Raw genomic sequence first — 13,014 nt, forward strand, 5'->3', positions numbered from 1 at the left:
ACTTCCCGCCACAATTTATCAAGTGGATTGAGCTCTGTATTACCACTGCATCCTTTTCAGTTCAAGTAAACGGAGAGTTTTTTGGACTCTTTCGCAGTGCAAGAGGGTTGAGACAAGGCTGTTCTCTATCTCTCTATCTCTTTGGGATGTGCATGCAAGTCTTGTCCGCTTTGCTTGATAAAGCAGCAAAGGAGAGACGAGTTGGTTATCACCCGCGATGTAAGAATATTGGTCTCACACACTTGTGTTTTGCTGATGACTTACTAGTGTTTACTGATGGGACAAAGACGTTTATTGAAGGTATTCTTCAGACTTTTCACGATTTTGCAGGCGTCTCAGGACTGAATATTAGTCTGGAGAAATCTACCCTGTACATGGCTGGAGTCACAGACACTGATCAGGCTGCGATTCTTTGTTCCTTCGCATCAGGAACTCTACCAGTCCGTTATCTCGGGTTGCCTATCTTAACCAAGCGTATGACAACTTCCGACTATACACCACTACTCAAGCGAATCAGAGAAAAAATCAGCAGCTGGACAGGACGCTATTTGTCTTTTGCAGGTTATCTACAGCTCATCAGTTCAGTCATTCAAAGTCTCATAAACTTTTGGATGTCTGCTTTCCGCTTGCCAACAGCTTGCACAAAGGAGATTGATAGTATGTGCTCTGCTTTTCTGTGGTCAGGTCCCTCTCTTAATACCAAAAAAGCAAAAGTATCATGGTCTGATGTTTGTATACCGAAAGAAGAAGGTGGTTTGGGTTTGCGTTCATTAAAAGAAGCAAATAAGGTTAGCTGTTTGAAACTCATCTGGAGAATGTTGGCATCGAACTCTTTATGGGTGAAATGGCTTCGAACTTACCTACTTAACAAGGGTTCTTTCTGGTCTATCAAAGAAAACACTACTTCAGGTTCATGGATGTGGAGAAAGCTACTCAAATACCGAGCATTGGCTGTGGATTTTGTTAGGTATGAAGTTAAGAATGGAGTGGGAATCTCCTTTTGGCATGATTATTAGTCGCCACTCGGGCTGTTTATTCACTATTGTAGGCCCCCAAGGTACCATAGATATGGGGATTGGTCTCCATGCCACTGTTGCGGAGGCACTCACTCATCGTCAACAACATCATAGAGCAGACCACTTGAATCAGATAGAAGGAGTTCTCATGACAATACGAAACAGAGGACTTTTGGAAACAGAGGACGTGGTCCTTTGGCGGGGGAAAGGTGATCAGTTTAAGCCTAAATTTAGCACAAAAGAAACTTGGGAGCACACACGATATCTCGACAGAGGCAGCCATGGGCAACTTGTATCTGGTTTTCCCACAGTACTCCTAAGTTTTCCTTTATAGTGTGGTTAGCAACACTAAACCGTTTGACAACGGGCGATCGCATGTTGTCCTGGAACTCACGGGTAGACGCTTCCTGTTCTTTTTGCTCTACGGCACAAGAAAAAAGAAACCATCTATTCTTCGAATGTTCTTACTCTACAGAGGTTTGGACATGTCTAGTTTCTAAGTTACTTCTCACCAAGTTCTCCACAGACTGGGACAGTAACCTGCATCTCCTAGTAGACACTTCTTTGGGATCTGCTACTCTGTTTCTGCTCCGCTATGCTTTCCAGGCCTCGATTTACTCGCTCTGGCAAGAGCGAAATAGACGTCGCCATGGAGAGACACTAATCTCATCTGCTCAGCTCATCCAAACTTTAGACAGACAAATACGGAACAGGCTGCTCTCGCTTCAAGCTGGAGGGAGTTTCACCCGCTATGTGGAGAAGTGGTTAGAGTCACGCTAATGACACCATATTATAAAAGCAATCTCTAGTTTCTTATTAACAATAGAATTAACTACATGTTGTACTTGATGTAAAACCTACTTTTTTGAAATAAATTTTACATTTTATTCAAAAAAAAAGAAAAGAAACTGAAATCTCTTAAGGAACAAGGTAGGTTTCTCTAAAGAACAATTGAAAAACTAGAGTTTTTACTATTAATTTTCGGATCTTTTTTCACAAGGAAATAAGCGTCTCTATTTACAGTATATGAATTAGCTAGGTCACAAGATAAGTAAAACTTCCAAAAAGAAATCTTCCTCTTCTGTTCGATCTTGTGTATTTTCCTTTTCTGTGAAGGAGGTCACAGACTCACAGTAAAAGTTGTTTTTTTTAAAATCTGCTCAATCAGTAATCATGTGAGCGTCGGTCGTGCAATGTTTTAGATAAATCGATTGCATGTTGTCCACCAATTTAAATAAGTTTCCGACTTCTACCTTTCAATAGTTTTTTTTTTCTTTTTCTTTTGTCTTATTTAACATGTGAACATCGATGGAGAGCGATCGTTGACCCAAATTCCAATGAGATGCTGCAACATGTCCAGACACGTTTAAACAACTATTCAAGCGTATTGGGTAAAATCCGATCCGGCCTAATGTACCTTATATGGTATGGCTTTGATCTTTAGGTAACTGAAATGTTCGAGCTTTTGATAGAAGAATATGGTGGAACATGGGGTGGGCATATATATGGAATTGTCGGCAGTTTCACCTTGTCCTGTTTGTTTTCGTTTGCTTTATACACTTTCTGTGTTTCCTTTCCGTTTTGGATATCAATAAAATGCATTTCAAATAGCAATGATCAAGACCATAACCATAGCCAGAACCTTACATTATACAACAAAAGAGGCAAATATTGGAAGCCAAAGAGTTTTTATGTCCCTAAATCAATCAATTATGCTCTAAAAATTCCATATAAGCTAGTAGGTTCACTAGTACATCCGACCGTAGGGTAGCCTGAATATCAGTACTTCCTTCATTGATACCTGGAAAAAGTGTAAGCTTTCCATTGAAACTACTCGACGGTCCAGATCGAGCTGCAATAGGTTTGCCCCAACCAAAATCATTGTTGTACACTTCGAACCGGGGAGAGCTTGCGATAGCTATAGTATCACCGTCTACTTTACTGCCACTGAATAATTTTAGGTTCTTAACATTTCTAACCCAATCATCTGCAAAACTTTTACAGTTTTCACTTGTTTGCGAGCCCACTAATTTTCTTATTTCCAGAGCAGCCCAACCTAAGCCACGATCCAACAGCTCTTCCACGGTGGTTACGGCCGTTGCAAGATAGATCATATTCCCAAAGCAATCTTTCTCAAGCGAAGGATTTATCCTCTGCCTTAAATCAATCACTAGTTTAAATTGTGTCTCTCATTCTTGGCTCATACCACTGTGTCTGATGATTGATCGCCACATATATACTGAAACCGCTTGAAGAGATGGAATTACTAGGTCGCTGGAGACCTCGCTGTTGGCTTTAGTTTTGAGATCTGAAATATTCTTCTTTGTGAAGTGAAGCATCAAATGTTTCGTACTGTGCACGGAAGAAGATTCACGGCTTGGTGGTGGCGGCCTCTCCGTCATTGATGATAAAAAAAAGAAAAAAACAAGAATAGAAGAGAGAGACAAAAAGTATTTTGCTTTATTGCATATTGCTTCGATGTATACAAAGAGATGACAGAGGTTTGTTTAAATAGACTAAGCACACATTGTCGTTGCCCTATAGCTGGCAACCCTATCACTGTCACGTAGAGTCTGCAATAGTCCAAAACAATTGTACAAGGCAGGTGGGAGCTTCCTGAAGCCTTCACTTTTGGCAGCTTGTACAGCACACACCATATTACCGTTGCTGACTGCAGATTGAACATTGGCATTGGGATTTGCAGGTTTGTTGTTGGGCTTGATAACACTTGAGGCCTTGGTTGCAGACTCTGTTTTGCTGGGAAGCAAAGTGATCTTGCTTTTACCCCCCTTCAAACTTGAGATGAGTGGAACACCAACTCCAAGTTTGTCTCTCAGTAAAGTGAACGCCTGCTTGGGTAAGGACTTGGTGAATATGTCAGCAATTTGGAGAGCTGCAGGGACGTGGCGAGTTTCAATGTAACCAAGAGCGACTCTCTCTCTGATGTAGTGCCAGTCGGTTTCAAAATGTTTGGTTCTGGCATGAAAGGCCGGATTGGTTGTCAAGTGAACTGCAGAGAGGTTATCACAGTGAAGAATTGCAGGACCTGTTTGAGACACATGAAGGTCTTTGAGAAGGGAAGCAATCCAAGTGAGTTCTGCAGCTGTTTCCGCCATTGCTCTGTATTCGGCCTCAGTCGAAGAGCGAGCAACGGTTTGTTGACGTTTTGCACTCCATGAGATGATGTTGGTGTTGAGAAACGTACAAAAACCAGTAGTAGACCTTCTTGTTTCTTTGCAGCCTGTCCAATCACTATCACTATACGCAAGCACTGGAGGAAAGCTTGTTTTGTTGAGACGCAATCCAAACGTGGTTGTGCCTCTTATATATCTCAGTATCCTTTTGAGAAGACCAAAATCTGCTATTGTTGGTGTATGCATTCGTTGACACACAAAATTGACTGCAAATTGAATGTCTGGCCTTGTCAGGGTGAGATACTGTAATTTACCAGCAAGACTTCGAAAACACGAAGGTTCAGGGAAGAGTTCATCCCCTGTTTTATTTGCTGGCAATTGCAGAGGCAGTGGTGTTGCCATAGGGTTACACGCAGCCATCCCTGCTTGATGTAAAATGTCTTCAGCATACTTGGTTTGGCTGAGAAACATCCCCTCTGAAGTGATCTGCACTTGAACTCCAAGAAAGTAATGCAAACATCCGAGATCCTTCATGGAAAACTGTTGTCCAAGAGTTTCAACAAGATGAGCTAAGAGTTCCTTATTACTTCCTATTAGGATGATATCATCCACATATAAGAGAAGCACCAGAGTATCACCATTATGATGATAGACAAACAAGGATGGATCAGCCTTGCTACAAGTAAAACCATATTCAAGTAGAAAAGTACTGAATTTATCAAACCAGGCCCTTGGAGCTTGTTTGAGGCCATAGATAGCTTTGTCTAGCTTGCATACATGGGAAGGATGCTGTGGATCTTCAAAGCCAGGAGGCTGCTCCATATAGATGTCCTCATGAAGATCTCCATGGAGAAATGCACTCTTGACATCAAGTTGAGTAATTGGCCAATCTTTTGTTGTAGCCACACTAAGAACTATCCTTATTGTTGCAGTTCGAACAACAGGACTAAATGTTTCAAGGAAATCCACACCTTCCTCTTGATGATACCCTTTGGCAACCAATCTGGCTTTAAATTTGTCAAGAGACCCATCTGCATTAAGCTTGATGCGAAACACCCATTTGCAACCAATGATGTTCATAGTTGGTAAAGGTGGTACCAAGTGCCATGTCCGACATGCTCGTTGATTAGACATCTCCTCACCCATTGCATTAGTCCACCGTGGGTCTTTCAAAGCCTCAGCTACTGTTTTTGGCTCGCTAGGTTTGTGAGGGTTAGCCATGAGTAAGTACTTTGGGTTTGGCTTTCTGATCCCTTCTTTGCCTCTTGTTTCCATCAGATGAGCATTTGCAGGTTGAACTGATTGTTGAGTAGTCTCCTGATTGTCTTCGAGTTGTGCTTCTTCAGAGAAAATCTCAGAGACTTCTGCATTACTGTTATGCTCAGTGATCGATTCCTCTGTATCACTTGCAGAGGAACCCTCAAAAGTTTTTGTAATGTCGTTATGCTCTGACTCCTCTGTTGAGTTTGCAGGCTCCATTTCCGCAACTGATGATAGAGGCTTTTGCAAGAATATTGCCGAAGAATCAGATTGGGGAACAATCATAGTAGTCTGAGTAGCAGCTTTCCAGGCTTGTAACAATGCAGATGAGTAAGTGGGCAGCAGGTGATTATACTTACTCTGAAATGGGAAGAAGCTCTCATCAAAAATCACATGACGACTAATATACACACGTCCTGTTGGAGGATATAGGCACCTATAGCCCTTGTAAGCTGCATTGTAGCCTAAAAACACATATTGCAATGAACGTGGTTCAAACTTGTGAGCCGTATAAGGACGTAAACAAGGATAGCAGGCACTGCCAAACACTCTAAGCGACGTATAATCCGGTTTTTGTTGAAACAGGATTTCATAGGGTGATCGAAGACTGAGTGAAGCAGCTGGTAGCAGATTGCAGAGATAATTAGCTGTGAAGAAACTTTCAACCCAGAACTGAAGTGGGACATGACTATGAAACATCATTGATCGACTCAGTTCAATGAAATGTCGATGTTTGCGTTCTGCAACTCCATTTTGTTGTGGAGTGTGAGGACAGGAGATTTGATGTTTGATTCCACACTGACCAAGATGTTGCTTGAATTTGCCACTGATGAATTCACCCCCTCCATCACTTTGAAAAATTTTAATCTTCTTATCAAACTGATTTTCAACTTGTTTTTGAAACAACAGAAATATGTTGTAGAAATCAGACTTGAACTTGAGTGGGAAGAACCAGCTGAATCGAGAAAAATCATCAATAAATACCACATAGTACTTGAAACCTTGTACAGACTCAATGGGAGAAGGTCCCCAAATATCACAGTGAATCTTAGCTAGTGGTTCAACTGAAACAGACTCTGAAACTGAAAACGATAAATTTGAACTTTTCCCCATCTGGCAAGGTTCACAAATGGAGTTGATGCTGCTCTTATTGATTGAAATAGCCTTGCTGTTGTGAAGATGCTGGAGAACTCCTTGACTAGCATGACCTAAACGATGATGCCAAATTGAGTCGTCAGTGGCCTTTTGTCTATTTGAGTAGAAGATCTTGTAGTCTTGATTCTCCAGCACATACAGCCCCTCACGTCTTGGTCCCTTTGCTAGAACCCTCATGGTTTGCAGATCCAGAATGTAGACCTTGTGAGAGTCAAAAAATACACCACATGGGTAATCATCACACAGCTTAGATATAGATAATAGGGATTTCTTGACTGTTGGACAAACCAGAACATCATTAAGAGTCAAACTACCTGTAGAAACTGGTAGACTAGTGGAGCCAACATGCGTAATTGGAAGATAATTTCCATCTGCTACCATGATAGAGTCAGTACCTTGATATGGTGTAGCATGTTGCAGAGCAGCTTCAGTTGTGGTAACATGAGATGTAGCACCAGAATCTGGAATCCAGTCTCGACCAGAGGAGTCTGAAACTTGTAAAGCAGCCAGAACTTGAGCCAAATTTTCACCTTGATAGTTGTTGTCAAAACAATTCCAGCATTTAGCAGCCGTATGGCCCACTTTGCAACATATCTGACATGTTGGACGAGTGTTTGTAGCACCAGATTGTTGATTTGAACCAGAACTGACAGCTTGCTGATAGAACCCACGTCCACGAGAAGAGTAGCCACCTCTTCCTCGGTTTGAACTAGATCTGTTGTTATAACCCCCACGACCTCTGTAGTTGTTGGTTTGGGATGCTTGAAACACTTCTTGAGTCTGAGCAGCAGGAGTATGGAACACCATTTGAGTAGCAACAACATCATCATCATACGACTGCAGACGAGTATCAAAACCTTCAATTTCATACAGCACTTCAGTAAACGTTGGTGTAGGAATCCGAGACATGGAGTTCTGAATAACCGCAACAATAGGATCGTATTCTCGTCCAAGACCAACCAGAAAACCACAAATTTTTATAGATTCCTCTACTGGTTTCCCAATAGAACTCAGTTGGTCACACACTGCTGTATATTCTCGCACATAAGCAGAAAAGGTTTTACCTTGTTTCCTGATAGCATGAAGCTTGCGTTTGAGCTCAAACTCTCGACTTATGGAGCTTCGGTTGTAGGTGTTAGCCAAGGAAGTCCAAACAGCCAGAGAGGTGGCGAGATTGCAGAAACCACCAAGTGCTTCTTCAGTCAGAGTACCATAGATCCAGGAGCGGACTAGTTGATCCGTACAGAACCAGGCTTCATAGGCTGGATTTTCAGTGGCTCGAACTGTGTCACCAACTGTTCTGTCAACGAACTTCGGCGGAGCTTGATATCGGCCATTTATGAAACCAAGCAGTTTTTGACTGCTGAGAAGAGACTCCACTTGAGTTTTCCAAAGACGGTAATTTGAATCATTGAGTTTTAGAGTTACAGAACTTGCAACATGAACATTGGAAGGGAACGGATATGAATCTGGATATTCAGCCATTCTAACACCTGTTAAGGTTTTAATGCTCTGATACCATGATAAAAAAAAAGAAAAAAACAAGAATAGAACAGAGAGACAAAAAGTATTTTGCTTTATTGCATATTGCTTCGATGTATACAAAGAGATGACAGAGGTTTGTTTAAATAGACTAAGCACATATTGTCGTTTCCCTATAGCTGGCAACCCTATCACTGTCACCTAGAGTCTGCAATAGTCCAAAACGATTGTACAAGGCAGGTGGGAGCTTCCTGAAACCTTCACTTTTGGCAGCTTGTACAGCACACACCATATTACCGTTGCTGACTGCAGATTGAACATTGGCATTGGGATTTGCAGGTTTGTTGTTGGGCTTGATAACACTTGAGACCTTGGTTGCAGACTCTGTTTTGCTGGGAAGCAAAGTGATCTTGCTTTTAGTTGAAACCGGAATATGGATCGGGTAACCATCCTTTGAGAACAAGAGGCTTACGTTTGAAACCGGAACCACCACTCGAGCAAATCTTGGACCAAGTATGAAAGAAATCCCACATAGAAACTCCGTCTGCCACCATGTGGTTGTAACTGTAACCGATGAATACTCCATCGTTCATCTCGATGACTTGTACAACAAGCAATGGCTCGGGTGCGCCATCACAGTTTTTTAAACCGTTGCGGGGAAAGAAGTCATCTAGGAAACAAGGCACAGAACCATCAGGTTGAAGAATATCACTCACCGAGACAGATTTAGCTTCGGCGTGGAGAAATCTAGCGCCAGAGTCATCACAATCTACAAATAATGACACCGTATTGTCTTCAAGATTCTCCGTCTTCACGAGACGACCCGCGAAAGGGAAGTATATATCTAAGGCAAGAGAGAGAGAGAGGCCTTTAGCTCATTAGCTGAGAGATGAGATTGAAACTGGGATCGGGTTTTGGAAAGAGAAGACCTCTTTGAGGACTACTGAATTGAAGAAGACTGAAGTCAAAAGGAGTAAGATGGATCTTAGTTCGACCGGATTGGTTGCTGTTTAGGGGTCGAACAATGCTCGACGACACTAAAACTACCTCTCCTGCCATTTTTAGCCTGTAATATAATGTGAATCTATGAACGAAAGAAAAAGTTTAACATGGCCAATATATAAAAATACTACCCACACACTACAAAAAAAAGGTCAGTTTGTATCATTTATTTTGAATATTTGCATTACTTATAAATGATGCAAAAGAATTTTTCATCATTTAAATAAATGATATAAAATAGGGTGATGCAAATATTCAAAATAAATGATACAAACTGACCTTTCTTTTGTAGTGTGAGGGTAGATGAGTAAGAGTATAAACCTGACCGGCTCCAACAAATCTTCCAAGGTTTGGAAAAATTAATGGAAGTTCTGAATTCGGTCTTATACTAGTCTGAGGCAGAGGTCGATCATCAACACAGCCATACCGGGTAAATCGTGACTCTATATCATTGAGATATATGGAGCAAAATGTTATACACTCATCAGCTAAATATTGCTCACATATAGAACCTTCAGGTTTAGCGCGATTCCGAACATATGATTTGAAGTGCCCTAGAGTCTTGTAGGTAAGTGAAGTAAGTAAGTTTTCAGTTGTGGATATATAATATATATATGGGAAAAATACCTCTCAATCAGGTACATCCAATGAAATGGAACTGGCCCCCCAAGTTTTGCTTCTTCTGTCAGATGTACTACTAAATGTACCATCACTGTGAAAAATGATGGAGGAAAAACCATCTCCATACGACATAAAGCCAGTACAATACGGTCTTGTAATTTATCAAGCTCATCGATATCAAGGACCTTTGCGGATATATCTCTGAAAAAATGACAAAGCTCGGCAACGACTGATGTAACATCATCTGGCAGCTGATTCTGAATTGCGACTATCAATAAGTCTCTCATTATCACATGACAGTCATGACTTTTAAGCCTGATAGCTTTCGACGATTAACATCAGCACAACTTGATAAATTAGAAGCATAACCGTCAGGAAATTTTACATTCTTTAAGACACTTAAAAGAATGTCTTTCCCCTCATTTTTCAAAGTGTAATCTGCTGCTTTATACTTCCCATTATCATCAGGCCACAACTCAGAATGTATACCTAGCTCACATAGATCTTTTCTAGCACTCAGATTATCTTTCGATTTTTTTTTGTCATCCAAAAATGTGTAAACTAGATTGTCAAACACATTCCTCTCTATGTGCATGACATCTAAGTTATACCGCAACACAATGAATTCCCAATAAGACAACTTGAAATATATACTTTTTTTTCCATTGCTTAGTACTACTTCCTGCAGCAGTACCACTTTAACCTCTTTTCTTTCCAACTCTAAGTAAACCATGGTTCTTACCTAGAGTAACATCAACTTTTCTAGTTGATGAATAATTGCAGAACCTGTCAATATGACTGGTGGAGATCTGGTTTCTATCTTTCCGTCAAAATTATTTTTATTTTGACGAAAGTTATGATCTTGAGGAAGAAAACAACGATGACCAATAAAACAGTTTTTTCCCATGCTGTAAACATTGTCCAGTGGCATCAAAATTGCAGTTTGGACAAGCTGATGTAGTATATGTATTCCAACCCGACAAATTTCCAAGACCAGGAAAATCACTAATTGTCCACAATTCCTTCAACTCTTTTATAAGTGGTTGCAAGTAGACATCAATATCATTACCAGGCATGTGCTTTCCAAGGATAACCATAGAGAGAATCATTGATGTTTGCTTCATTGACATCCATGGTGGAAAATTATAAGGAAATAATATCACTGGCCATATGCTATAACTAACACTCATTGTACCAAAGGGGTTAAAATCGTCAGTCGCCAAACCTAATCTGACATTTCTTGGATCAGATGCAAATTCGGGATATCTTTGATCAAATGCCTTCCAAGCCTCTCCGTCTCTTGGATGTCGAAGCTTACCATCATTGTTACTAGATGTTGCATGCCATCTCATGTGGGTAGCAGTTTTTTGATGACATGAATAAACGTTGTAGTCGTGGCTTTAGAGGAAAATAACGCAAAACCTTTGCAGGAGCTTTACTTTTTCTCTTCTTTGATCCTGCAGATCCAGCAGATATTGTAGACCCAGCAGGTGTTGCAGACCCATCAGGTGTTGCAGACCCAGCAGATCATGTACTCTTTGTCTTAATCTTTTCTTTCCAACGAGATGCTTTACAAACTTTGCAGATTTTCCTTTCTGCATCTTCCCCCCCAAAACAACATGCAATCATTTGGACATGCATGAATTGACTCATAGTTCAATCCTAATTTGCGAATAACCCTTTTCATGTCACTAAATGAAGCTGGCAATTTGGCATGTGTAAATGCTTCTTTCAGCAAATCAAGCACCAAAGATATCCCCTTGTCGGTAATTCCACAAATACATTTGATATGGTACAGCTTCAGTGCATCCTGCATATAGCTCTTGATTAAAATCAGCAAGCAACTCATCAAAACCTTCTCCTTTTTCACAATTTCCACTTGAAGTTGATGGTCTATCAGTGTCCATAGGTTCCTCAGAAGATCCAGGTTCATATCCACCATCAATATTTGTAGTACTATCTGGAAAAAGATCATTCAAGAGAGTCGAAGTTGAATCTACTTCAACCGGAGCAATATCAGAAGCTACTCTTGCATTACTTGTGACACATATATCCTCACCGTGTAGTACCCAATGTGTGTAAGAACTTAAAAAGCCATACTGCATCAAATCACCATCAATATCTTCTCTCGACTTATATTTCACCAGAGAACAACGGTTACATGGACATTTCATCATGGTTGTTGTTAATGTACCAAATGCAAAATCCAAAAAACTTTTCACCCCTAATATGTAATATTGAGATAAACGTGGTTTTTTTTATCCATGACTTATCCATCAAACCTAAAAAATAGATTAGTCTAGTCTGTAAGCTTTAGAAATTAATCAATCAATCAACGAATGAAAACAAAAGGATTATTTCAAAACTAACCATGAGATTTGAGTTTCTAGAACATACCTTAGATTGTGTTAGACAAGAGGAACAAAACCCAATTGTTCTTCTACAATAATTCTTAGTTTATGAACTTGAATAAATTTGCACAAAAAAAAAAAAAAACTTTGAAAAGATGAAGAAGCGTGAAGAGCTGAAGAAGAAGACGATGGGGAAGTAGGGTTCTCAATCGATTTTGAGGATATTTGATTTTTGTTTTAAAAAACCAATATATTTGTATATTCATTTTTAATATAATTAATTTTAACATCAGTTTTTTATTGATGTAAATTTTTAATCGTTTAAAAAGTGATTTCACCAGAAATAAATAAATACATCACTTATCTAAATAATGTAAATTTATACTTTATATCAATTCTAAAAAACGATACAATTTAATAAAAAGTAAATCAATTTTAACTAAATAATGTTAAATTAGATAATTATAACATCATTTATAGTTAATTGATGTTATGTCATATATATTTGCTTCACTCGTAAATAAACAATTTAAAATTACTTCATTTAGTTGTGTGATGCAATTTAAATGATACAATACAACTAATTTTTTGTAGTGACATGCCAAAAAGTAGAAAGCAAATCTTATCGAATGTATCTATTCTTTTATTTTTCGCCGTACGTTATATTTATTTAGGGCGAATTTGGTGTCTAACCAAAATTAAAAAAAAAAAACAACAACAACAACAACAAAGAATATAGCATACTAATTGATGAAATTAAATGAGTAACCATTGGCAGTTGTAAAAAGACTAAAAAGGACAGCAGAAAGACACGTCCATGGAAGAAGAAAAAAGAAGCATGGTGATGACATGGCAAAAACCTTGATTTTACCCCTTCTTAATTTTGAATGGTAAATTAACCTCTTCAAATAACTGAGTAAATCTTACAATAGTTTTATAAAAAACATAGCTTTTTTATATAACATGATTGGAATTTTTAAAATCAGCTAAAAA

The 13,014-nt window shown here is 39.4% G+C and overlaps 3 pseudogenes; 1 reads left to right on the plus strand and 2 right to left on the minus strand.

Annotated features, from left to right (window-relative positions):
- The first annotated feature begins 476 nt into the window (after positions 1-476).
- Positions 477-1,796, plus strand: LOC147942761 (uncharacterized; annotated as a pseudogene).
- An 815-nt stretch (positions 1,797-2,611) lies between these two features.
- On the minus strand, positions 2,612-9,118 carry LOC104699031 (putative acetyltransferase At3g50280; annotated as a pseudogene).
- Positions 9,119-9,304: 186 nt separating this feature from the next.
- Positions 9,305-11,947, minus strand: LOC147942762 (uncharacterized; annotated as a pseudogene).
- Between the last annotated feature and the right edge of the window lie 1,067 nt (positions 11,948-13,014).

The sequence above is a fragment of the Camelina sativa genome, chromosome 6, assembly GCF_030686135.1.
Source record: "Camelina sativa cultivar CO46 ecotype springtype chromosome 6, ASM3068613v1".
Lineage (NCBI taxonomy): Eukaryota > Viridiplantae > Streptophyta > Magnoliopsida > Brassicales > Brassicaceae > Camelina > Camelina sativa.